The sequence below is a fragment of the Agelaius tricolor genome, unplaced genomic scaffold (genome assembly GCF_023055355.1).
Source record: "Agelaius tricolor isolate 1412-34295 unplaced genomic scaffold, bAgeTri1.0.p SCAF_1, whole genome shotgun sequence".
In the NCBI taxonomy this organism is placed as follows: domain Eukaryota; kingdom Metazoa; phylum Chordata; class Aves; order Passeriformes; family Icteridae; genus Agelaius; species Agelaius tricolor.
The window spans coordinates 61,062,102-61,087,802 of NW_027269261.1; the positions used below are offsets into that span (position 1 = coordinate 61,062,102).

General features: G+C 40.2%; 1 protein-coding gene across 3 annotated transcripts in view; it reads right to left on the reverse strand.

Annotated features, from left to right (window-relative positions):
• The window catches only part of TMEM200A (transmembrane protein 200A), a 52,754-nt gene extending 36,615 nt beyond the window's left edge, over positions 1–16,139 (reverse strand). Inside the window, exons 1-2 of one of the 3 annotated variants that reach the window (XM_071436608.1) lie at positions 6,085–6,157; positions 4,999–5,075 (exon numbers count right to left, since the gene is read on the reverse strand). The gene's annotated coding sequence lies outside the window, so the exon portion shown is untranslated. Of the gene's footprint in view, positions 1–4,998; positions 5,076–6,084; positions 6,158–15,999 lie in introns of those variants that run through there. The other 2 variants (XM_071436599.1, XM_071436618.1) reach the window with 2 other exon arrangements.
• Positions 16,140–25,701: the final 9,562 nt, after the last annotated feature.

The window sequence follows — 25,701 nt, forward strand, 5'->3', positions numbered from 1 at the left end:
GAAAAACTGGGATGTCTAACCTTCCCTCACTCAGGTCTACCAGTGCGGCAGTCCAACACCTCACCAAGAACAAAACACAAATGTCATAATGTCCTAATGATCTATTCTCATCAGTTCCTGGGCCAGATTCTCCAAATATCACACTTGAGGCTTAAGAGTAGACAAGAGTAACTGAGACTCAGCCAACAGGAGTTGCCTGTAAAGAAAAAGAAAAGGCAGTTTTACAGTGACACTTCTTCCTTCCAGCAACAGAGATATCAAAGGTGCTAGATAGCAAAAAGGGCAATTTTCCCAGGGAAAGGAAGAGCATCCTTGCTGACTGTCCTGCATATGTCACCCTCCCCTCCAGGGCAAATGTCTCATTTAGCCCCATAGCAGAGAGGGGGGTCTCCCTGTCTTCCCAGTCAGACTTGTCCCCAGACTCTCATGGAAACACAGGACCTTGCCACCCAAAAACTCTGTCACTAAATACTGTGATGATAAAATACATCCTTAAATATTTAGTCACAGATTTCTTTTGTTCAAAGTTAGCCCGGCAATTAGTCATACAATGGCTCCAGCACTAGCAACAAACTGTTTTTCTGACCAGTACAATTTTCTAAACGACACAAGCAGTTAATTATTGCCTCTTACTGGCAGATGCCTCCAGATAGTCAGAAGTCAAGCCAGGGCACAGAATTAATACCAAGGTCACACATAATGTTCCATCTGTCAAAAATATCTTGGAAAGGTAGTCCTGATTAACTTCCTGCAATATTAGGCAACACTGGTAATGAAAAAAAAATATATTCCACAGACAAGATATTTTAAGACAAAAAAAAAAAGGAATGTCAAACTTTCAGCTATTTTTCCCTCAATTCCCAGAAGTAAGGCTTAGGCTTTCCCGATGAACTGCTGAGCCAATGCACAACCAAGAATTCAGGCAGGGAATTTAACAGGGCAGAAGTCACAACTTTCACAGAAGTGTTAAGACAGACAGTGAACCTCACCTCCACAGTCAGTAAAGGTGTCTACAGACTGCTTCACATCTAGAACTCTATCATCTATCTAATCTATCTATCTATCTATCCATCCATCCATCCATCCCTGTCCAACCACCTGGCCCCAAAGCATTCAGACTCATTCTTACATGCATATAAACCAAAATCACATATTCTTAAACCACAGAACTATGGAATAATGTAGGCTGAAAAAACCTCCACCCCTAGCTCCAAAGTTAGATCACATATGCAATTCACATTGATTTTCCTATAAGCTGCAAAGGAAGACAAAAGAAAGACTGCTATTTCAACTGAGAACAGTTCTGAAAAAGCTGAAACTATTTAGCCATGTATGTCATGTAAGACACACAATTCAAGTCAAATGATGAAGAATATTACCAAACTGCTTGTATGCCACATTGTACAATAAACCTTGCTCCTTACAACTCATGGTTATGACAGCTGCCCCTGTACTTACAGGGTTTGTGTCAATTATCCCATCCTGTATGGAAATATCTGAATCACACATCCAGTAGATATCATGTCCCATCCCGTATTAGCTCAGGCATCACCAAAGGTACTGAATTTTGTTTGACAGGCTTACCAACACCAATCCTACTTCTGCCAAACACAAAAAATGCATTAGAGGCATGAAGTGTCTGCAGAATTTTGCTTCTACTTAAGACATTTGTTTCATTCACTATGTTGAGCGTGTGCAAAATAAACTTTATCCAAGGAGGTGCATGCTGGACAACTGCAGTATCTCCAACATGTGTTTATCCATACAGTTGGAGAGAGCTGCCTAGAGTAAACAGCTGAGCCATTATGTTTGTCTATATAACAAGCTTACATTAAACAGTTCATAATAATATGTTTGATGGAATTTAAATCCCTCTAGAGAAAAGCACTGTTTAGCCACAAACTTATGACTGACTGTTCAGCCAAAAAAATATGTATATGCATGGATATTTTAGGCCAGAAAAGATCATTTTTTTCTGCATACATAAGCAAGGATATTCAGTTCTGATTTCTGTATCAAGTCTGTAACTCCTCCATGATTTACTTATTTCAGAAAGATAGTCTTGATTTTAATAGACACAACTTGGCTCTTAGAAGGAAGATACTTAAATTCATTCTTTTCACTGTTAGAAATGTTTCCAATTTCAATTGTTATTTTATTTGCAGTTTCAATATTTTGATTTCCAATACATTTTGGTGCATGATGTCTTTTTAGATTAATGAATCTGCTCAGGTACCAACATTCACAGGGCTCTTTCCACTCATGGTATGTAATACTGATTTGATTTTGCATAGCACCTGTCATTCAAATGTCTCAAAAAATCCTCATGGGTGTGTAAGAATGGCATACTTCCTACAGAAATATTTTTATTTTGCAGCCAGGCAAACTGAAGGAAAATACATTAAAGATATTCTCCAAAGGGATGAAAATAACATGGGAATGAGGTTCCTGTGCATTTCTGGGAAGGCAGGGTCAGACAAGCTGCCCAATGTCACAGCCCAACTCTGACAAAGCCAGGAACAAACCCCTAGTTGACAAGATTTGCCTGTCACAACTGTGATCTGAATACATTATTTGTAGATACTGTTGTATAAATTTCAGGTGTACAACTCTGTGTGTGAAACAGCTCAGAAATACACTACAGATTGAATACTGGTATTTCAATTACAGCAGCAGTACAAACTGTCCAGCAGGAATGCAACAGCTTTTACACCACTTCAGCAAGTGGCTGTTCTTACCCTTTCCATACAAGACACTTTAAGCCTAATGAATCACAAACAGCAATATTCACAGCAAGCCCAAATTTGCCTTGGCAGCTGCTGAAACTCTGACCTGTGGCAGAGAAAATCAAGACCTCAGCCTGGCAGTTCAGTCCCCAGTGACTGTGTGTCAATGGAAGCGTGCACACTCAGTCGCTTCTTTTCACATCTGAACCTCGAAGGAAGGGTTTTTTTTCTGGATCAATGAATACTGCGGAGTAGATGAAAGAACTTAATAGGTTTTCCCCAAAATGCAGCCAATAGCTATCAGAGTGTATTCTGAGAGGAGCTTTATTAGGCATAGACCTCTTACTCCCACAACCTTATGTCATACAAAGCAGCAAGTGAGATCATAGAAAATTAGCATTTCCAACCCCAGGAAATGGGGTTCCAGAATCCTAAGGAAGAAAGCAAGTTCTCAACACATCTATATAACCCTTCCTGTAACACCAATCTTAATGGCTAAAGCACACAGATATGTAAAGGTTACTGAAATTTTACTACTATTTTTGAAATGAGGTATATGGGTTTTCAGGAATAGTCCTTTTTTTGGGGAATGAAAATGTCATCTCCTGAAATTTACTGACCACATTAAGTATTTCTTTCCTGTGTTAAGGCATTTCTAGAAGTTTTCTAAAAAGTGTTTCTTCTGGAATAGAAAAGGCATCTTCCCCATTATGTTGCCACTAAGAGTTTGAATATCACTAATAAGAAAACTACATATCTTCTTAATATCTTGATTAACTTAATTAACCTATCATATGGTTCATAATATTCTATTATAATAAAAGAAGTTAGATGGAAAAAAATCTCTCCTTCCATATCTGAACTTCCAAAGTTCATTCTACTTCAGGTATGCTACTCCTATCACTTAGAAATTTAGAATACAGACATTTTAAAATCCAGCTGATTAAAGCATTTGTTCAGGGACATTAAGACAATAACAACAAAAAATATCACCGTAACATGGCTTAGATAAACAAGAGTGTCATCTTTGCAGAAAGCACATTCTGAGAGGCTTTAGGGGTTTCTCAGGATGGCAGCTTATTAGCAAAAATTGATTGTCATGCCTTTGAACTAAAACATTTCTAGCTGCTGAGAGCTGTTTTGGCTCGCTCGTGTAATAAAGGCATAATTCACAGAATACATTTTTGACATTTTTGGGCCATGTAGGAACCAGCACTAGACCCAAGACTACCTAACAGACTGAATGACATCCTAACCTTGTTGAAACACATAAGAAATCTGCCTATGACTTCACATAGCCAGGATCTCAAGACACTACCAGAGCAACAGTAACCAAACAAGAATAATTCCATTTTTTACAATGTTCCTGAGCTCGCAGCAGGAAAAGACAATTTTTGACTGTCATCATCCAATACTCAATCTGTAATATCTAACCCTCCACCAGTTTTATGACATATATCAAAACTTTCATTAAAATCAAGGATTTATACTGGTGCAAAATATAACAACAGCAGAGAATCCAAATTCTTATGTCTTTGCTGACCTGTTTAATTTATACAACTCTAAAAATTAGCTGTGACGGAGTAATTCGGTGGTCCTAGTATGCAGCTCCTAGCTGTATGCATCCTAGATAAAAGCAAAGCCGAATTACCATTTGATTCCTGAAGCATTTGCTGCTCTGATGTAGCAAAAAACAAAAGAGGAGATGTGAAGCAAATTAGAATAGGATGGATCTCCTACACTACAAAGAAAGGAGAAAGCATTGCATGGACACAAAAAAATCTGATGGATTTAAAAGACTGTTTCACACACCTTACACCATGTCCATGAGATTGTTACATGTTTTACTACACTCTGATATCTTGTGTACATCTATACAATACAGGAGTGGCTTGGGTTCACATCATAAAGTAGGGCTACAACATTAAGATGCTTCCTCAATTATTCTTTGAAGCAAACTAAAGAAGTAGGGCCTACAGGGCTCCATATGAAGCAAATCCACTACCTGGTTTTATTTTTTTTTAATGAAGAGAGGAGCAATAGTTGCAGAAATTCCCCAGTCTTATCCCAAGATATATATATAGACAGATATACAGGTATAGATATAGATAGATACACACACCCACACACAAACATACATACAAACTCATATATGGAAAAGGCAGGTTTGCTTCAGGAAAATAGAAATTACTGTCATATCAGCCAGAAGAGCCACATTAGATTCAGACAAACATTCAAATAATGCAATGCTATCTTGTCTACACAGCCATACTTTTTCCATGCTCCTTCTTCAAGAGCTATCCAGACAGAATGTGGAGAGTTACTGGTCTATAAATATGCAGTCTGTCTCTGTAAAAACAAACAAAATCCATATCAAGAATGAGCAATAAAAAGTTTTACAATAAAGTATCCTGAAAAGTAAACCACAAGCCAAATGCAAAATTATTAACAGAAGCCATTCATCAACTTCAATTTTATCATTCTCCCAAAGTTGTAACATGAAGTTGTATAATCTTTTGGGTTTTGATGGAATCCAGGATCATTTTTCTGTCTGTTTTTCAGATCTCTGCTGCAGCTCATATTTTCTGTTTTTACAGTCTGATCATGATGACTGATAATCCTTCTGAAAAATCTGTTTAAAGCAAGTTATGCTCAGCAACAGTCATCCCCTAGCTTTTGCACACAATTAACTTGTTTAATCACAGCCACATGGTTTTACATGTGATGTACGTGAAAGTGATTTTAAACACTTTTCCAACAGTTTCTATTGTTTTCACCAACATTTTTAAGGAAAACCTCATAGTATCTGAAACAGAAAGAAATGTATACAGTAAGATCTGTAGATGTTTTCTGTCTCATCCTCTCATGGGTGTTGCTGTTTGAGAAGGTAATTTCTTACCAAGATGAGATTTTGGGCACAGGAATTGTAGAAACCTGCCCGGTACCTTAACTTCAAGGTCTGTATGATTATGTGCTCAAAATCTCAGCTTTTAAAATAACAACTGTCTCAAGATCTAGATAAAAAAATCTTGAAAACCTGAACCTCATGCTTGTCTTAGCAACCTCTGTGAATACCTGATCCTGCAGACCCTCTGTCTACCTCCCATATTATGAATCAGCATATATAGGCTGGAGCATGGCTGAACACCCCACCACCCAGGCTACACTACCCATAGCACATCAGCCACAGTACATCACAGACTAAAAGGCAGAAACAAGGTGAAAAGGAAGACAAGAAGCAGTACAAACATGCACATGACCATATATGACCATGCTAAGGACAATCTTTCAGAGCAATGCAGTTGTTGAAGAGAAGCTTTTAAGTTGAGTGTTTGCAAAGAGTTCTAAAGCTACAAACCTCTGGAGAACAGCAGGCACAACAGATCAGACCCCTTTCTAAGGCCCTTCTGCTCTGACAAAGCCTCTGCTGTCACTGCTGAAGACCTAAGCGTTATTCCTACCATGTTTCTTCTCTTCTAAATTGCCAACCTTGATAAATGCAAACACCTGGCCTCATCATTCCTTGTGGATTTACTGAAAGACATGAAGGAAAGCAGTGTTATGATATTAATGCTACACATACTTCCAGCCACACTACATAGGACCCACTTCTTCCAGTCACTCAAATAAGAGCCTCCCTCCTACTTGACTAAGTATATTATTTGCAAAAATTAGTCTTGTCGCTATAGAATAATTGATGTTTGTGGTTGTCGCTGTACTACTGACCTATCCATCTACCTACATTCTGCCTTCCTAATACCATTATAGTCACAGTTCTGCAATTGTCAAGGAATGAAAATTCGCCTACAGTTGTTTACCCACAATTTTTTACCTAAGTATAATAAACTGTGCCAGTTTGTGTGAGTTTTCTGCTACAGCACACAGCTACTGAATGCCTGTAACTGAATCAAATGTAGGTGATTAAGCATAACAATGAGACTACTAATACAAAGCAAACAAAGAAACCACATAAGAAACATTACTCAGATCTCCAAGCTTTAGGTCTAACCTGAGAAGCCACAAGCCTCTGAGTCCTAGAAGACTTTCAGCCATATGCTTTTGGAAATACGGGCTTTCCCAAGCACAGCCTTACTGTTGGAAGGGCAACATTCTAAACTAATTTCAGAGCACACAAGTCATCAGAAAAGTCTTCCAATCCAAATTTCCATAACATCAGCACCCTCTCTAGGGGCCTTCTGAATTTCAGACTGGTTTAACCAGACTCTCTCACTTTCCCCATCTGAATTCACAGTCTGCTGTAGCAGACCTTTTGTATTTTCCTTCTTCTTTTTCCTCCCCATTTCCCCAGTAAATGCTTCTTCAACTGTGAGAATAACTACATTAGGAAAAAAGCTCAAAATTGAATTCTGAAGCTCATCTCTTCAGTCACAAGGTTTAACAAAGCCATATTTAACCTGAGGGTGATGCTGATCTTGGCTTTTTAAGGAGTTTTAAGCAATGTGTTAGACCATTTCCTAAGCACTCAATATTCTCAGCTGAAAATTACCTCCTAAGCACAAACCTGAAAACTAAGATGACAAATCCTACTCAAAATAACATTTTGGCTAGTAACAATTAGAATAGTTTATAAAATGGATAAAGAGTTTTCCTGAGTCCAGATCTAAACTCTGGAAGGAAGGACTGCAGAGACTAAAGCTCACACAGACTACTTTCAGCTCCACGTTCTTCCTTTGGAGTTTGCCTTCCTTAACACAAGGTAAATACCTGGTAACAGGCACACTGATAAAAATGGTTGTAAAAGCAAAGAATAGGTACTCCCAAAATTCTTTGGAGAAAGTAGGAAAACCACAATGATCACGTCATGGAGTCATAGAATAATTTAGACTGGAGAAGACCGCAGAGATTGTGAGTCCAACCATTACCTTAGTGCTGATTTCCAAGTCGACTACTAGACCATGTTCCTACATGACACATTAACATGCTTTTTAAGTACATCCAGGAATGGTGACTCAACCACTTCCCCTGGCAGCCTGTTACAATGCATGACAACTCTTTCAGTGGAGAATTTTTTCCTAACCTATAATCACACAGCATGCTATAAAAGCTGCACAACAAAACATTACCAGAAAGCTATACTACTTCATCTGGGTCCAGCCTCTCATAGACTAAATTTGATTCTGTGATAATAGTACATTTTTTATAGGAGTTATATAATATTTGTAATGCCATCTAGTCATAATCTCCAAATTTCACAGGTTAAAACCAGTCAACCACCAATCTAACTGAATTTAAAAGTCCACAAGATTAAGAACTTAAATAAAAAAGAACTATGGTCTCAGCTATAACCTCTTTTCATTACCATTTCAACTGTACAGCCAGTATAACAATAAAAAAATTACAAACTGGCATAGTGCAAAACACAGCATTGCTTGTCCTTAATCAGTAAACGCTTCTGCGTGTAATTTAATTGGTATGCATACTGGTTGCAGGCTTGGATTGGACCCGTGTCTTTCTAATATAATACAGTCTATTGAACTATGTTCCAGCAATGTATGCAGATATTCCACCGTGGGCACCAGTTAATGAGGCCACGTCCTAGGAGAACAATATTGAATTAGCAAAAGAATGGCAATAAATTCAGAATAGGCGTCTGCAAAGTAACTTGAGAAGAAATGTCTTCCTGGCAAAGTGCAAAGCAAATACTTTGTAGGGGTCATAGGAAGGGTTTGAGGAAAGCACTTTGGCACTGAATTAATGCAAAGTGATTCTACTGCTCTAAAGTCTATAAACTGTAGTAATAGGCAAGACAGGACCTTCCAAGAAGAGTCTGTTAGGCCTCTGGATGTTTATTATTAATATCTGCTAGCCATTTTTGTACAGACTTTTATTACCAGGTAAATAAATATGACATTAAGAAACTGTCAGCTAGATGTTTATTTTGTAAGTTTTGTGCTTGTCTGGCAATCTCTTGTAATCCATTTGGGAGTATGGTCACAGTATTGTCAAGTTGGAAGTGACCACAGTAGGTCATCTGGTCCAACCTCCTTTCTCAAGCAGGAGAACATGGCATAGGATTGTGTCCAGACAGTTCTTCAGTAGCTCTAGTGAGGGAGACCCCACACCCTCTCTGGGCAATCCATTCCAGCACACAGTCACTGCACAGTAAAGAAATTCCTTCTCATATTCAGCTGGAACTTCTTGTGCATCAGTTTCTGTCCATTGCCTCTCATCCTAGCGGTGTGCAGCACCAAGCAGAGCCTGGTTCCATCCTCTTGGCACCACCCTTCAGATATTCATACACATTGATGAGGTCCCCTCCCAGTCACCTCTTCTCAAGGCTGAACAGGCCCAGCCCCCTCAGCCTTTCTTCAAAAGAGAGATGCTCCAGTCCCCCAGCCATCCTCACAGCTGGACATGCTCCAGGGGCTCCATGTCTCTCCTGCACTGAGGAGCCCAGAACTCCCCACTAGGCCTCACCAGAGCTGAGTAGTCGCTAACGTCCTCATTCTAACCTGAGTAGGCAGCCAGCCAGTAGAACACCCATTCATCATCATTGGCCAACTTGCCTCATTCACATACTTCACAATCATCCCAGGCCACCCTGGTCCTGCTGGCAGTGCTCTTCCTAATGCATCCCAGGATTCTGTTGGTCTTCTTTGCCACAAGGTGGCCACCCTCTTGGCGTCCCAGTATGTTGTTCCACTACGTCCACAAATTCTGTGTATCCAAGCAATGTTCCAAATTCCATTCTCCATATTACTGAAGTTACTAGTGTGATAGCAAGCTGACATCAGCTTTCTTTTAACATAATTAAAGCAGACAATGTCTTCCAAATATAGCTTTCAGCACACTACTTCTATTTAAAATCTGTGTATATTAGGATCATTGTAGTAAGATAGTTTTGGCTGAGATGGAAAAACATTCTATCAAGTAGTGGATCTTGTGCTCAGTACTGGCTGGTGTCCCCAGCACGGGCTCAGGGACCCACCGTGTCTCTTTCACACTACCACAAGGATGGATGCCAGGGACATTTGTGGTCAAGGTCAGCTAGCACACTCTCAGGCACTGGTTCAGTCCAGCAGCTCTTTCTAAACAGTCAATTTGGATATGACCATCTGAAAGACAGTTTAACACCCACATTGAGCCAGACCGCTCTAGCTGACCTCATGGCCATAAAACATGTCTTGGTTTAATTAGTTTCTTGACACAGATATAGCCAAAACATATCAGAAAGAAAAATCTGCGCAAGTAGGGTAGCTAAGTATTCACAATAAATACCAGTTAATTATCCAGCATTTGAAGGATGTTCTCATTGTGCTTACTGCGCTCACTGGTCTTCTGTGAGATAATGACAAATTACATAGATCAACATGGTGATAACTTTCGGGTTTAGAGTATTAGTCTGCTTGAAAACGAAAACAACAGTTCATCTAACTTTCAAGTACTTCAAAATGCATTTTCTATCTTTGTAAACAAACTATCCTTCTTAGCTCCCTCTCCTTTCTTATGTCTGTCTGAACTGATTTACTTACAGCGTATCTTCTGGAAGAAGTGTTTAACATCATTTCTGCAGAACAGTTTACTTACTACACAACAAAGACAGTTCATTTAAAATGCATCTCAGTGAGACAAGAATTAATTTCTCCATTTTCCAGTCTGATTTTCCATGAGATGCTTCAAAAAAGAAATACCACCACATTTTTTATTCTTACTTTTATTCTAATCTCCATTATTCAAGTTTCTTTCCATTTATAACAGTGGATGTGGCATAATTTCTCTTTAGAAATGCAATTTACTATATCTCATCCTTTGTCTTCCTTCATATTTTTCCTACCTTCAATATTTCCATTTTGTATTTTGCTCTTTGCTCCCCCTTCCCTTCTCCCTCTCCTGCTTTTTTCCTTGGGTTAGTTTTGGGGTTTTTTTCTTGTCTGTTTTCTGTCATCTAACTTCTTCCTACAAAAATAATAGTCATACCTCTGGTGAAACAAGCCAGAGCTGTTAAATACACAATAATTTATAGCAAGAAGCACACCTCTGCCAAATCTGAAATTGTATCAGGTTTATTCCATTGACCCCACCACAACGTCCATGTCAAGAAAGCACACTTGCAGAGTGTGTCCCTTTTTCCAAGCAGAGGGCTGCCTCACACCTTATGCACCAAGTTTGTCTAGCACAAGATCATGCAAAAGACAACAGCTAGAGCAGCTGTTATGTACACCCTGTGTGATCCAAGGAACAGCCCTTGGGAAAGCTTGTTTGCTGCAGTAAAATGCTGCCCCAACACACAAGGCTGCTTCCATCCCTCCTTATGAAGGAATAAAGTTGCACATCTCACACATACATCACATATAATGTGATATGCCTTTGTTACTTTGAATTACCCAAAGGAAAGAAAATGCCAGGATTTTGAGCAACAATTTTACACCAGATGGATGGACAAATAATAGCACTTTTTCCTCATTTAATACATAACAAAATGGAAGTGATAAAATTAACTAGATACAAACACATTCTTCAACAATGTGCAACTGATTACAGATAAGCAGAGCGATTTATTCAGACACATTCAGACGGAGAATGTGAAAAAACCCTGTATTACTGTGACCACTATGACACCAAATTCAACATTCTAAGTGACATTTATAACACGCTTCTAATTAATGTGCCTTTACAGTAGTTTAAATTGACAGAAAATTACTTTTGGAATTTTCTCTTTATTAGAAAAAAGAAGTATGACTACTATTGAAAAGCTCTAAAAAACTTGGTTTGATATCACATTCACTCTCTGAGCTAATGCTACAGATTCATAGGTATCAAAGCCCAAACCTCTACTACTTAAAGAATTTAGTGAAACTAACCAATTGTCAGAACTGGTAGGCTATTAGCATCCAACTGTATCAATGCTTTGTCAAAAATGTTCTTCCCATTTCACAGTCAGCGTGACTGTAGTTTCAACTGACTCAAATTTCAGCACTTTTTATCAATGGGTTTCAAAACCACAACACTGGGATGCTCAGCCCAACTGTATCTGTGAAACAGCAACTAGAAAAAACAAATTCATATAAAAAGGGATTCTTCCTCTTTGCTTCTTTGTCTTTAAACTAGTTCCTATGAAAAGTAACCTATGCTATATTTTACATCTCTTGAGATTATTATTGAGTGTATCTAAAGCATTCTTCATTAAACTGACAAAATCTTGTTTTTCCTGATTCAGTAAGAGCTTCATCATTCAGCTTAGTGAGGAAAAATCAGAAGACAATTTAGAGAAGTATCTCCTTCATTTCTACTTATTTAAATCGGAGGAAAATGGCCACACTTCCAACAGCAGGAACAATTCCAGTGGTATATAAATGATAAGATGTTGATATAGTAAGACAAGAGAGTAAACTGAAAACCATTTACATTTCCCATAAGACCTTTCAGAATCTTTATACACAAAAAGGTAGTGTATTGCTTTATTTTCCTGAAAATCTCTGCTGCATCATTACATCTCATTTGCAATGCTCCTCAGATGCCTAGTTTTGGTTAGGTGGCTTTGCACCACGCTGTCACACTTTTTTAGGTACTAAAACGTGCAGAAAAAGGAATAATAACTTTCCCCAACTAGAAACACTGATGGATATAGGAAATGACTGAGGATAAACATCCTTCTTTCTCAGGTCTTCTGGACACAGAATAATTTTAAAACCACCACAAGCATGTTCTGCTCCTGCTGCAGATAAAAGGTTTCAAGTAGCTCTGTACTACAGGTTATCCATCCCATTTGGCTAGCTGTGCAAAAAAAAGAAAAACTTGATTTTTAAAAGGCATCTATGAATCATGTCCTTTAAAATCACTGATCATGTAGGGAAGTTTGGTAAGGAAAATGTAATTTCATTTACACTAAGAGATCAATACAATATCAGTATTTCAGTACTAAGTTCTGTCATCAGGTCAATTGGGCTCCCTCTGGCAAGATTCACCTATTTGAAGAGCAGTTATATATATATATATATATATATATATATATGCACCTCGTACTGAATTGTCTGATGTGGAAATAGGTAATGATGGAATAGAGTAACATCTTGCTTTAGAGCTAGACTAAAGCCCCAGCATGAAAATTTAGAACAGTGCTTATTCTCACACTCCACAACAAGTGGACACTGAGGAGCTAGTAAAACCAGTGGGCAGAGCAACAGCAGTTTAAAACATCTGCTCAGTAGTTTAATTCAATTATGTTTTCAGCATTTCACCCTTCCATGCAGTCAACAGTCCACTTAACCCACACAATCTCTGGGTAAGTAGGTTCTTATGTTTTACCCACTGAAGAAGAAAACCAGAAACTTTTCCTTACAGTGATTTTGTTGTACAACTAATGTGCTAACTAAAACTAGAGCACAAACTCAAGCACTACTTGCAATTTCCATTTACTTCTAGTAGGCTTGGAGAGCATAAGCAACTTCTCTAAAAAGATTTTTTACTCCTCAACTATTTATTAGTACCCTTGAGTTACTCAATGGCAGTTAGAAGCACAGGAAGCAATACAAAGACTTTGCTGATAAATAGACACCTGAAAATGGACCTCCCTAAATCCTGACAGCAAGGGATTTCTTCCCATATCCATCATAAGGCAGCATCAGAATTTTTAACAAGATTTCTGAAAATAGATTGGTCTTCTTAGAGGCTTTTTCCATGGAACTGTAATACAAACAATAGCATTCTACATGGTTGTCAGCTGCCTTTCCAGAAGTGCTCTCCTTAGATTCTGTTTACCAGCCTCATACAAAGGTCTGAAACACCTTAAGATGTCTAAGCTGGCATAAGACACCTATGTCTTTATGTTTCACGTCTTCCTACATAACTCTCCTGTCTTGCAACTAGAGAATTATTTGCAACTACCTCTTTGTTCCAGTATCATGAGATCAAACATGGAGATCACAAGTAACTGATCTGTTTATAAAGAACAGTGGCAGCAAATCAAACTGAGGCATCACCACAAGCTAGGACACAAAGTTCCCCTTCTACTACGATCTCTACCACTATTACAGACAAGATTGAGGATTCTACCATTAATTTTTTAAAAATGGGTAACTATTCATGACAACAGGTTTCATACATTTTATATAACTTTGGTTTCAGTAATTCCAGTGGGACTTTTCACTGATTTTTCAGCATTTCAGATTTCTGGCTCCTAAAATCTACTGAACAAAAACACAAGAAGTAGCAGTCTCCTCCTGCTGTTGAATTGATGAACTTCACTCCTTAACCAATTTTCACTTTGTATTTTCCCCTTTCAGCCCTGAGAGATGATAGCCAACAGAGAATAAACAACCCATGAGATGTGGCTGAGGTGACCACCTGCACACAGCACCGGTGTTTTGTATTGTAGATCCAGCATTCAGGGAAGTAGAGGCAGAACACACAGAGAGGGCTTGGTCCAGGGAAGGTCCAGCAGTGCAGTTAGGACAATGAAGAGTTTCACTGAAGTTACCAAGACCTCCTGCCACATGCAACAAACTCAGACCTTGGGTGATCATTAGGGATGAAGTTGGAACTGCATACCTGCTTGAGAGTGAGCAAACTTTTCAGTCCTTTGTCAGAGCAGGGCTTGCTTAGTCCATACTTCACAGAATTAGATTCCAACAGCCCACTTTTTATAGTCTGATTACAAAGCTTCAATAAAAATGAATTCCAGTGAGGTTATATTGAGCAAAACCATTTTTGTACATCAAACAAAATAATTCTACTGTACTGAACGATTGCATCAGTAGTCCAATTTTCATTTGGATCATTGTTGCAATCCAACCAAGGAGTAACAAATAAAATGTTTCTATGCCAACAAAATATAAATTATATATGATTTTACTTCCCAAATTACTAGTTAAGTACCTCATATCTTTATCCATGAGCGCGTTTTTCTATTTTCAGGACAAAACACCTAATTGCAACTCATGTTTTGAATTACTAAAAATTATCTTACAATTATCTTCTAACAAGTATTTATCTAGAAGTACATTTCCTGGCAACAAAAGTACACTAAACCATTCCAAACCTGAATGACCCTTTAGCTTCATCATTAAGGAACTTCAGTTACATACAATGGAAATATCATTTTCTGGTTTAAATGTTGGGGATTTTTTTTTCACACTTTCTGCAAAGCAGCACCAAAACTACTAAAAGAAAGAAGAAAAAAAAAAAAAAGCACTGCTTCTTCCTATCTGGACACTGGTTTTCCATCACATGGATAGTAGTCTGCACCATCTACTTAGAGAAAAATAAGAGAATAGTTGCTAGTGTATTGATCTAGCATCAAGAAAAGCCAGAGAAACCTTTGCAGACAGAATTTTATTGAGCAATATAGTCTTCGCATCCTAAGAGCGTTATGAAGTGCAAGTCCACTACATCGCTACAGGTTATTCTGTAGTTCACGTTATACAGAATGCTACACTAAAGGAATACTTTTGTCTGGGTACTTTCGCCTTTGAACAATAAAAGCCGTATTATTTTTCATAACTACTGCGTACAAAAGACTATTAAGCGTCAAGTAGATACAGCTACTGCAATTCCAGATCGGCACAACAGCTGCACATGTATTGAATTCAAGCGCAAACACTACCAATGTTTATGTTAGTAGGATATCAGGAGTATCTGCCATGCACCCGAGCTGTTTGCAGTACTTTTGTTTCAAAGTCTGCCTCACCAGTAAGATTATGTCTACCCGGTGAGCGATTTATTTAGCACTGAGTTACATTCGCACGCAAAGGAATAAGGCAACCCCCTTGTTATCCCCATCTGTCTCTCATCCTTTCAGATAACCAGCACACCACCATTTTCCCCGCAAACAAAGGTTAAGGAAAGCCCAGCTCCCGTGAAAATAAAGGCAATGGGGCAACTCGCCGGGGAGGGAGCGGCACGGGGGGCTCAGCCCGGGGGCAGCCCCGGCGGGGCAGTGCCGAGCCTGGATCCCGACCGGCGGGGCAGGCGACGGCAGTACTAAAGTATTTCGGACCCAGCGCAGACAAAAGAGGGTGTGTAGCAGCTGCGCGGAGCGCGGCGGCCGCCGGCACGCCAGCCCGCTCCGTTCGGGAGGCAGAAAGTCCATTTCTGGCAGGGAAAAACCCACCGAACCACCCACCGGTGCCGCTCCCTCTGCCCCTCACCGCCGAGGGCAGGGGCGCGTCCCCCCGTGCCCCCAGGCACCGCCGGCAGGAAGGCGCAGGGCGCAGCCCCTGCGCTCCCGAGGAGAGGTGACGGCTGCGGGCGGGTTGAAGTTCGGGGCCAGGGGTAGACCCCGAGCAGACTCACCCCCACTCGCCGCGCCGCTTACCTGTGGGGAGGTGCGAGGTACCCGCAGCCCTCCCGGCGCAGCGAGCAGCGGAGCTGCGCCGTGCCCGTCAGACACGGGGCTTCTCCAGTGAGGCGGCGGCTGGCTCAGGGAGTGACAGGGCGGCGGCTCCCCTCGCCCTTCCCCGGCACCGTGCTCGGCGAGAGGCGGGCGGGGGCAGGCATGGCGAGCAGGCAGGAGCGGGGCCGGGGCGGTCACTGCCGGCCGGAGGAGGACGCCCGCCGCCCGGGGGCTGCGCGCCCCCCCGCCGCCAGCGCAGGGCCAGCCGGAGGCGGCCTCCCCCTGCTCGCCCCGCGGCGACGGGCGGGTGCCATAGCAGCGCTCCGCGGGAGCCGCCGCGGGGGAACGGCCGCCAAGCAGCCGCCCAGGGGGGCGTGGGCGGGTGGCGGCTCCGCGGAGCAAAACTTTCCCGGCTCCTCTGCAGGGTGCCCGGGCGGCGCTCGCCCCCGGCGGCGATGCGGAGGAGGTGGAAGGGGACGGACCCCGCTCTCACAGCCGGCCCGACCGCTCCGCTCAGCGCCGCCCGGGCTCGGCCCTCGCCGCCCGCCCGCAGCAAAGTTTCACTCCGGCCCCATCTCTATGGAAACGGCCCCTGGCTTCCCCTGGGACGAGGCGGACAGCCCGCTCGCCGGTCGCGGCGATGGGAGGCAGCCGGGACCAGCCCCGCGGGCGCTAGGCAAGTCTGGCCGCAAGCAGCGCCGGGACGGGACGGTAGCCGGGGAAAGGGGCGGACTGAGCCGCAGGACCGGGACGCGGCTCCTTCTCTCCCTCCCGCTCCCGCGGAAGTTTGCCGGCTCCCCGAGGGAGAGCGCGGGCAGCCGCGCCCCGCTCCCGCCGGGACCAGCCGGCCGGAGCGCCTCGTCTGCGGGACCTCCCGCGCTGCTCTGCCCGCAGCTCCGCCGGAGCGGCGGATTTGTAGCGCGCCCGGTTCCGCCCCGCCGGGCTCCGGGGCCGCGGCCGTGAGGGAGGAGGGAGGAGTCACCGGGGGCGGCGGCGCGGGAGGGGAGCGCGGGGGTGCCGGTCACGGCGTCGCCTGGGGTGGGAATCGGCCTTTCCTGGCGGGGTCGGTCTTTCCTGACGGTGCAGAGCGCAGCGGGGACCCTCTGTGTGTGGGGCCGGGGGCTCGCCTTCCCTGACCTCGTGTAAGAGCCGGACGGAAACCGTGGGAGCGCAGAGTGATTCACCGCAATGTGGGGGCTCTTTACCTCGGATGCAATTACATTTTATGATTCAGCTTTTCATTTTGACGCTTATTTTGGGGAGTTTCTTTTGGTGCCGCCCGCCCACCCCTCGTGTACAGCCAGGGACTGCAAAGGTGATCTACCTGGTGCTCGCACCTTCCAGTCGGGTGAGGTAATCCAGCAGATGCGCTTGGGAGAAGGAAGGACTCCAGCCTGCATGGGAGTTCCACATTTATAAGTCAAACATGTCTTTTGGGGGGGAAAGTAAAAACAACTCTGCGCTTGGTCTGCATTGATAGTGGGTTTTATTTCATTTTTTAAAGTTGATTGGACTTAAGTGTTGCTGTTTCCTTTTATTCAGTTTACCAGAATTCTACCTAATGCATCTCCCAAAAAAAGAAAAATACTGAACTTGGTGTAATCATATCTAATTTTTTCTCAGGAAGTGTTTTCCTCAAGCAAAACACTTAGGAACTGCCATCCATCCTGAAATAATACTTCCAATTATAAGTGACTACGGTTGCTTTGTGATTGTACAGTGTGTTGCCTGTTCTCAGTGTATGCTTTATGAAGATTATAATCCTGGTGGCTGCAGTGGTTTCTGCATTAAGTACATCCTCCATTATAGCCTTATTGTAGCAAGGAAACACACACACCAGCTATTCCAGACTAGCAAAGAGATGGGTACTATTCCTCCAAAGTTTGAAACATTGCATTTCAGCTGTTTGGTAGGTTTCGTTTCAACAAGTGAAGAATCACTTTCAAGTGTCAGATTTCTCTCTGTTCATTCAATTATTGCTGGATCTGTAATTTGGTTTGTGTGTGAGGTAGTGTATTTCACGTCATCTACTGAGAGGACAGGTCTGCAGGCAGTTGTGTATTTCAGAGATGTCAATTTTGAAAGACCCAGCTGTGTATCACAGAGGCAATGGCCACCAAATCCCGAGCAGATGTAATATTTCTGCTAGTAAAAAAACCAGAAATTTTCTTTGGAATTTATGGAAAATGTCAATATGGAATACATAGGGAAACTTTACACTCCTGTGCTGTCAGTAGATGATGAAATGTTGACCAGGAATGTGACATGAACCCCTGCTGGTTTCACCACTGCTCTTGTACTGTCTCTGGAAGGGCCGGAGCTTTTAAATCTAAAAGGCAAAAATACTGTTCAGTTCTTGCTACTGACCTTTCTTTTCCCTGCAACAGTGGACTTGGTCGAGTATCACCGTACCTTTCTTCTTGATGTGATTTGACCCCAGCTGGCGACTAAACACAACACAGCCACTCGCTTGTTCTCCCCTGGTGGGATGGCAGAGAGAATCAGAAGAGCAAAAAACTCATAGGCTGAAATAAAGACATTTAATAGGTAAAGCAAAAGCCACCTATGCAAGCAAAGCAAAACAAGGAATTCATTCTCCACTTCCCATGGGCACGCAGGTGTTCAGCCATCTCCAGGAGAGCAGGGCTCCATCACACATAGCAGTGACTTGGAAAGACAAATGACATCACTCCAAACATGCCTCTATTTCTCTTTCCTCTAGCTCTATATGCTGAGCATGATACACTATGGAATATCCATGTGATCAGTTGGGGTCAGCTATTCCAGCTATCCAGTCCCCTCCCAACTCCTTGTGCACCCCCAAGCTCCCCACTGGTGGATTGGAATGAGAAGCAGAAAAGACCTTGGCTCTTAGATAAGCACTGCTTGGCAGTAATTAATGCATCCCCATTTTATCAACAGCACAGTTCCCAACAGCTAGCCTCATACTAGTTGCAGTGAAGACACCATCCTCATAAATCTTCAGATAATTTATGGATGGGCACTGTCTCAAACAGTGCAAGTGACAGAATGTGGTTTTTGGGGACAGAAGGAATAGGTTGGAGGACTAATTTCAGTACTGTTACTAGGTGAGAAGCATCTCTAGGGTAGACATCCCCTTGCTTTTGCTGTATTTGCAAAACTCACTGACAGTGAACCACATAATTGTTGGGTTTTTATATGATCCATAAGTTATATGTAGAAAAATGTGATAATTTATATTAGTGTGAGCAACACATTTTGTGGGAGATTCTGTGGATTATAGTACAAGAGCTGCCCACCCTAGTGACAGACATTTGGAAGATGTGTTTTGCAAGTGGATGAAGTTCAGATTTGCTACTTGCCTGTGTTGCCTGGAGCCTTCTAAAATTCTACCAGTGCATTCTTAAAGATGGGCAGTATCTGCTCCTTCTCCTAAATACAACAGTTTTATACTGACCTTAAAGCTATTGATTTAAGGAATTTGCACCTGATCTGCAGTAGAAAGGAAAGGAGGAATAAGACTCCGAGGCTCTCCAGATCTCAGTCATCTGCACATCTCTGGAGAGTCAAACAATGTTAAGACCAATATTCAGGCATTAAATGTCAACACTGATATTACTAGCAGTCAGTAAAACAAACATTTTAGTACGTTAATTATGAAAGTGGTAACTTCTGGGATTATAGCAAGAATCAGTGATTTTAGCCTTATGAGTTAGATTCTCCCTTTGAAAGGCATGGAATATTTTTATTTTAAATTTGGGATGTCAACAGTATTATACTAATTTCCCTTCCAACCTACACCTTTTGGTTCATGCTATGAAAACCCATTAATTTACTGTAATAAGCAAGGCAGTGGGTGGATTAAACTGTGTGTCTTCCATAAATTTAATCCAATTAAAGAGAAAGCTGGCATTTTTTAGCTTGGGAGAGAATATTTTTCTAAAATCCAGATCCATTCCTACTTTGAATTTTGCCAGAAATTGTGACACTAGACTGTCCTGTGTGAAATATCCTGAATCCTGAATTGGGAACATGAATGAAACTGAAGATTGAAAGGATCCCCACTAGAGGTGAAGAGCTGTGGTCATGTCCAGACCACTATAGTGAGAATAAATGACACCATAAGATTTTATTTTTGCTAAGACTTACTGTGGATTGTACTGTGATACTGTTATCTTACATACCTTTTCTTCCATATTATATGTGAAAAGAAAGTCTACATCTGTTATCTCTTTAATTCTTATTAAGACATAAAAGAAATCTTCATCATTTTTCTAATAGATTTGCTCATACTCAATTTTTTTAGTGTAATTTACAAGAATATGGTCTTTATAAGCAGTGAATGAGTGTCAAGAATTTATTTGTGGTAATAAATTATTTGTTAGTCAATAAATAATAAATAACTGCAAAGAGAACTCTGCCTTAATGACTGATTTCTGCCTCTAAAAGTACAAAATCTAAATTCTTTAATCTGCACGTGAGAAAATGCTTAAGCAATCAAAGCCTGAAACAGTTTCTTAAGTATTAAATATCAAGCCTGCTCCATGTTCTCAGGACATACAGGCTAGTAACCAAAATTCAGTCATAAATGATCTGAATAATCCCACTGTCTCTCTTCAAACAAAACCCACTTTTCCTCACCATGAGAAGTCTAGAAGAGGTGTCCTTACTGCTTTTACTTATAGTGTACATACACATCATATACATGCTATATACTGGCTTGTACGTGCTATACTGACAGGCTAGCTCCTTGCCCCTTAGGCCAGTGTCTGTTACCAAACAACAAGGTGGTTAACAGGTATTTAATTTTTTAATTTTTTTTTTTCCTCTGGTGCCACTAGGCCTACCAGGAGCTCATCATCAATACTAGCAGAACTATTTCACTGGTGTCTGTGTAACACCAGTATGAAACTCATTTTATATTACCTAGAAAAATCTTGAAAACAACTCAGCTGCTGCAATGCTGATGCCACTGGTTCTCAAGCTGACCAGTTCAGTTCCTGGTACTTGTCTGTTGCACACTGTCTTTACTCAGCTGGAAGCTTTTCTGGGCAGAGAGCATCTCCTCCATTTGCAGCTGTATGCCACTGAGGGAAATCAGTGAGATCCTGTTTAGCAGAAGTATGGTGCAGATATTTGTTAACAGCAAGGAAAGGCAAGAAACACAGGGCCAAAAAAATGTCAGAATCATACAGAGAATCTTGGCATGTGTCACTATTTGTCTTAACAATAGCTACACAGCATGCAATACTGTGTAATTTGCCATTTATTGGCTTGTGCTTTACCTCAACCAGTTTCTGAAACTAGTGAGAATACAGACAGAAATGTCTGCTTTCAAATGATTTGTGAGCTCTCAACAGCACTTAAAATGCTGATTTAACTAAATCCTTTCATACTTTCCAACAGTCTAACTTTTTTCAAAAGGATAGAAACTTAGCACTCCAAGTATGATGAAAGCCTGTATATATATAAAATAAAGCTTTGGAAATCATGTTGGTGATTTCTTTAAGTAGAAACTCAAGGTTTTCTCCATGCTAGCATTGAGAGTATATGGCTTTTATTATATAGAAAGGAATTTTCTGGAATACCTATTCTCTTATTAACAGCTGAAGTATTAAACAAGTGCTTGATTTGAATGGGTTTTTATCTGTCTTGAAGTGATTTAAGAAATCATATTTTCTTAAACATGTTCTACATAAAAAAAATATTTTGGCTTTATTTGAAATGTTCATCTGAAGAATGCAATATTATATTTTATGAATACCTGGATATGTTAGAATGCACAGAACCATTATTTATTATGCACATGTAAGTGAACAGGCTCTGAACTATACACAGAATAAAGGAAGTAAAATACCTGTGAAGTGGAACTCTAATGCATAGGATAGTGAGTTTGTTGTTTTGGGTTTTTTTTTTTTTTTTTCACAAAAGATGTTCTTTCTTTATTATTAAAGTCCATGTAGCTTAAGATCAGCCTGGGTCTGGAAGACTTTCTCTAGTTGGCATCCTTAAACAGTAGCACTATCTTGAAAGAAAGTTGGAAAGTAACATACAGCTTTTATGTCCATCATATCAGAAGTACTTGATAAATAAAGTACTAGTGGAATAGTTTTTTAAAGAAAAAATATACAGAAAATATCGTATTTTCTCAGATTACTGAATTGTTTGAAGCAGACACTGTTTCTTCCCTGCATGTAAGGTTTCTTGATACTGAATCAAAAACCACAGTTCTTCTGTTTGAGCTTTCAAGTTAAGGCAAGAAGGTGGGATGCTGGGACAGCCGGTAGAGTATTCCTTTGTTGGCATAAGGATTTTCTCTGCATTTGAAATGCCAGAAATAGTGCTAGCAAAATAGAAGACGGCTTACAGGATTGCCATATTTTCATCATCTCTTTCTGGGAAGTTAACAAAAAGCAACATAGTGTGTGACTTAACTTACTAATTTCATAAGAAACTTCCCATGCAAGTGCTGTCATGAGCATCAGTCGTACTATCTCCAGATAAAATTCCACTAGGGACTTAGAGGAAGTTAGAAGCAGGTGAAGCAGGACCATCTTTGAGAAAAGTATTGTTGCTCTTCTGAATGAAAATATAAGTAATGGAGAAAGTATAATTGCTTCACAATTTTGAATGGTGTCACTGAAGTATTTTATATGTCATACAGTAATTATTTGTGATCATTTCAATTGTGGTGACAGTGAGTTCAGTTTTTATGCCATTCCATGCCATCCCAAATTTTTCTCACTACCGTTGGAGTGGAGAAAACTATGAAGCACTAGGAGAGGTGAATAGATGACTCATTTGAAAACATATATCCCTACCAAAATGCATCATTAAGGGAAGTATCCATTATTCCTCTGTCACATACATCCATAGAGAAAAAGCCATATCTATGTAAATAAATTCAGTCTTATTATGTTAAATGTGTAAATACTCAACTACCTACTACTGCTACCAGTGCAGTTCCTAAATATTATTGTTTCTAGACAAAATAGAAACTGGAACTGAGCAACAGCTTTGTTAAGAAAGCATGAGGGTCCTTTCTGTTGTGAGGGTCTTCCCGTGTGACGCGATTATGCAAGTCTCCCCAAAAAAATGAGTCCCATAGAGAGTCTGGACAGAAGCTGGCTTTTATTTTGAAAGTCTGAGAAGGTGCACAAAACCTAAGCATCAGGTCTTCTTGGAAATGTACTGTAAAATATCACTCATCATTTCCAAGCTTTATGAAAAAGAGATGGTAGTTTGTTGTTCTGATACTTTTTATGCTTATTTCTAAGAGACAAATGATGAATAATTCTGTAACAAAGACAACCAAATATGGCAATTATAGCAGACTACTTAATGACACCAGGAAATTAACATTTCCTATGAGGATAATTATGAAAATGGTGTTTATGTCCAATCCAACATTTTGTTTCCAACAAAACACAAATCTATAGTCTATGTTACTTGATATTTCAAGGACTTTACCCTGTGTAAAAGAATAAATTTTTTCTCACCACTGCTCTCAGCATTTGGTCTTAGCCACCACTTTTTTTTTTCTTTTTTTAAATATGAAGTTTTAAGGAGGGACTGACAGTTTACAGCTTAAATCCTGAGGTAGATTTTTGGAGAAGAAGGATTGCTCTGGTTTTGGTTTTTACATTTCAGTGGTGTTACAAGCTAGAGTATGGACTCAGGGAGCAGTGTTGTCTGACTTAAACTAAGGGAAAAGAGTAAAACTAAAAGTAAATAACGTAGAATTAAGGGAAATATCCAATTTTTGTTGACATGAATTCCTTTAAATTCAGTACCTAAAATATTTCCCTTAATGGAGTGTGGCTTGAGCCTCCTCAAGATGAAGACACCATAAAATAAACATTTCAAGACATACTTAACTTTAAACATGAATAAACATGTTTAAACAACTGAAAACCCTGTGGGTTTGGACAGTATTCTGAGTGTTCTGCTAAACTGACTCAGTGATGACTTGGGGTCTTTGCACTATAAAAATAATAAGATTGGAGTCTTAATTCTTATTAGAGTTTTTCTAAAATATGAGTATTTATAAAACCTACTGTTTTGTAGTTTTCAGAGTGCTGTTTAGCCCAGCAGTAAAGTCTTCAGATACTCTGCTTGTCCTCCTCAGCAGGTGTTCTGAAACAGTGGAGAAATGTTCTAAGCCCTGAAGGAAAGAAGACAGAGTGACCTCATGCCTTTTTGATTTGGGTCTGCATGAGAGCTATTTCTGTAGTCATATGCCCCATCAACATATATGCATGATAATCTGTTGCAATAACTTACATTTTTTCCTATCACCTTAGAAAATATTTCAGGTGTTTTTTTCTGGCATGGAACTTGTGCTTATAAGTAGTGGATTATTAATAGATACATACAAAAACTATTATAATTACTGTTTGAAAAAATACATATTTCCCTCCTTCCTCAGAAATATTGCACTGCATAGGGATTTTAGTGTTCCCACAAGAATCAAACAAGATATAGAGGAAGGTACATTGCTTTTAGAGGATTGTAAGCAATCAAACTGAAAGATATGTCCCAGCTACAAAAAATGAAAAAAAAAACCCAGAAAGAAATCCTTGACATTTTTGGCCCAGTTTAAAAGGGCATTCTGCTGTCTGTCATTTGTGTAGACATGAGTTAGAAACCTGTAAACAACATTTTATTCATGAACCAGTAACCCAGAACACAGCAGATTCTCAGCATAGTTTATGTCAGGAAATTGTCTTAGAAGAAACTGTGGAGGTCGCTACTATGTTAAAATGTAAAAGCAAAAATTGGGGGATAGGGAAAACCTCTGTGCAAAGATACCATTGAAGGCTTTTATTTATGTTTTTAATGTTCTCTGTACTGCTTAAAGGATTCTAAATGACTGTAAGGGATGATTTAGATATGAACATGTAATCTGCTGCCTATTTCCAGTAAATTATTGACATAAAATGCTTAAGAGAACAAGAAAATTAACAGTGGAGCCATTCATTATTGTGTTAAACTTCCATTATTAATAATTCTATGACAATCATATCAATCTACCATTCAGCCTGCTTTATCACAATGCTGTCTCAAATCTCATTTATGAATGGGTTATAACTGAATGGTTATTTGCGAAAATGAGATCTGTTTAAATGGTAATTAACATAGGAGCTTGAGAAAGGGAAGACTGTTATTCATTATTTCCATACATCTCTAGGATTTATTATATCAAAATCCTAAGTACAGCGCTATTTTCTTCAGAGAAATAGTGATACCTTCACTGAAGTGCAAAAGATAGAAAGGAATCATGTCAAAACATATTAACCTGATAACAGAAGAACTTCATTTTTAAGGTGTTTTTAAGATATTTTTAAGCAATTTTCCAACTGTATTTAAATTAAAGGAGATACTCTGGAATAAAAAGCTGTACTTGACTACCTGAGTGTACTGCTAATTGTTTCAGCACATCTGCTGATGAGCACATAGCAGGCTGGCTGGAGCCTCTGTTAATGAAGTTTTCCAAAATACCAATTCATTCTTTGTGTTGAAATAAAGCACATGAAATTTTGTCGGGCTAGTTTGTTTATTTTACTGTCTCTTCTGAAAATATCTTGTACTTCACAGCTTGACCAAAGCTGGATAATGTCTTCCTCAGGAGAGCAGTTCTGGTACAGTTATTTATACATAAGCAGACAGTTTGTTGTGTACCCATCTGCTCTCAAAATGTCA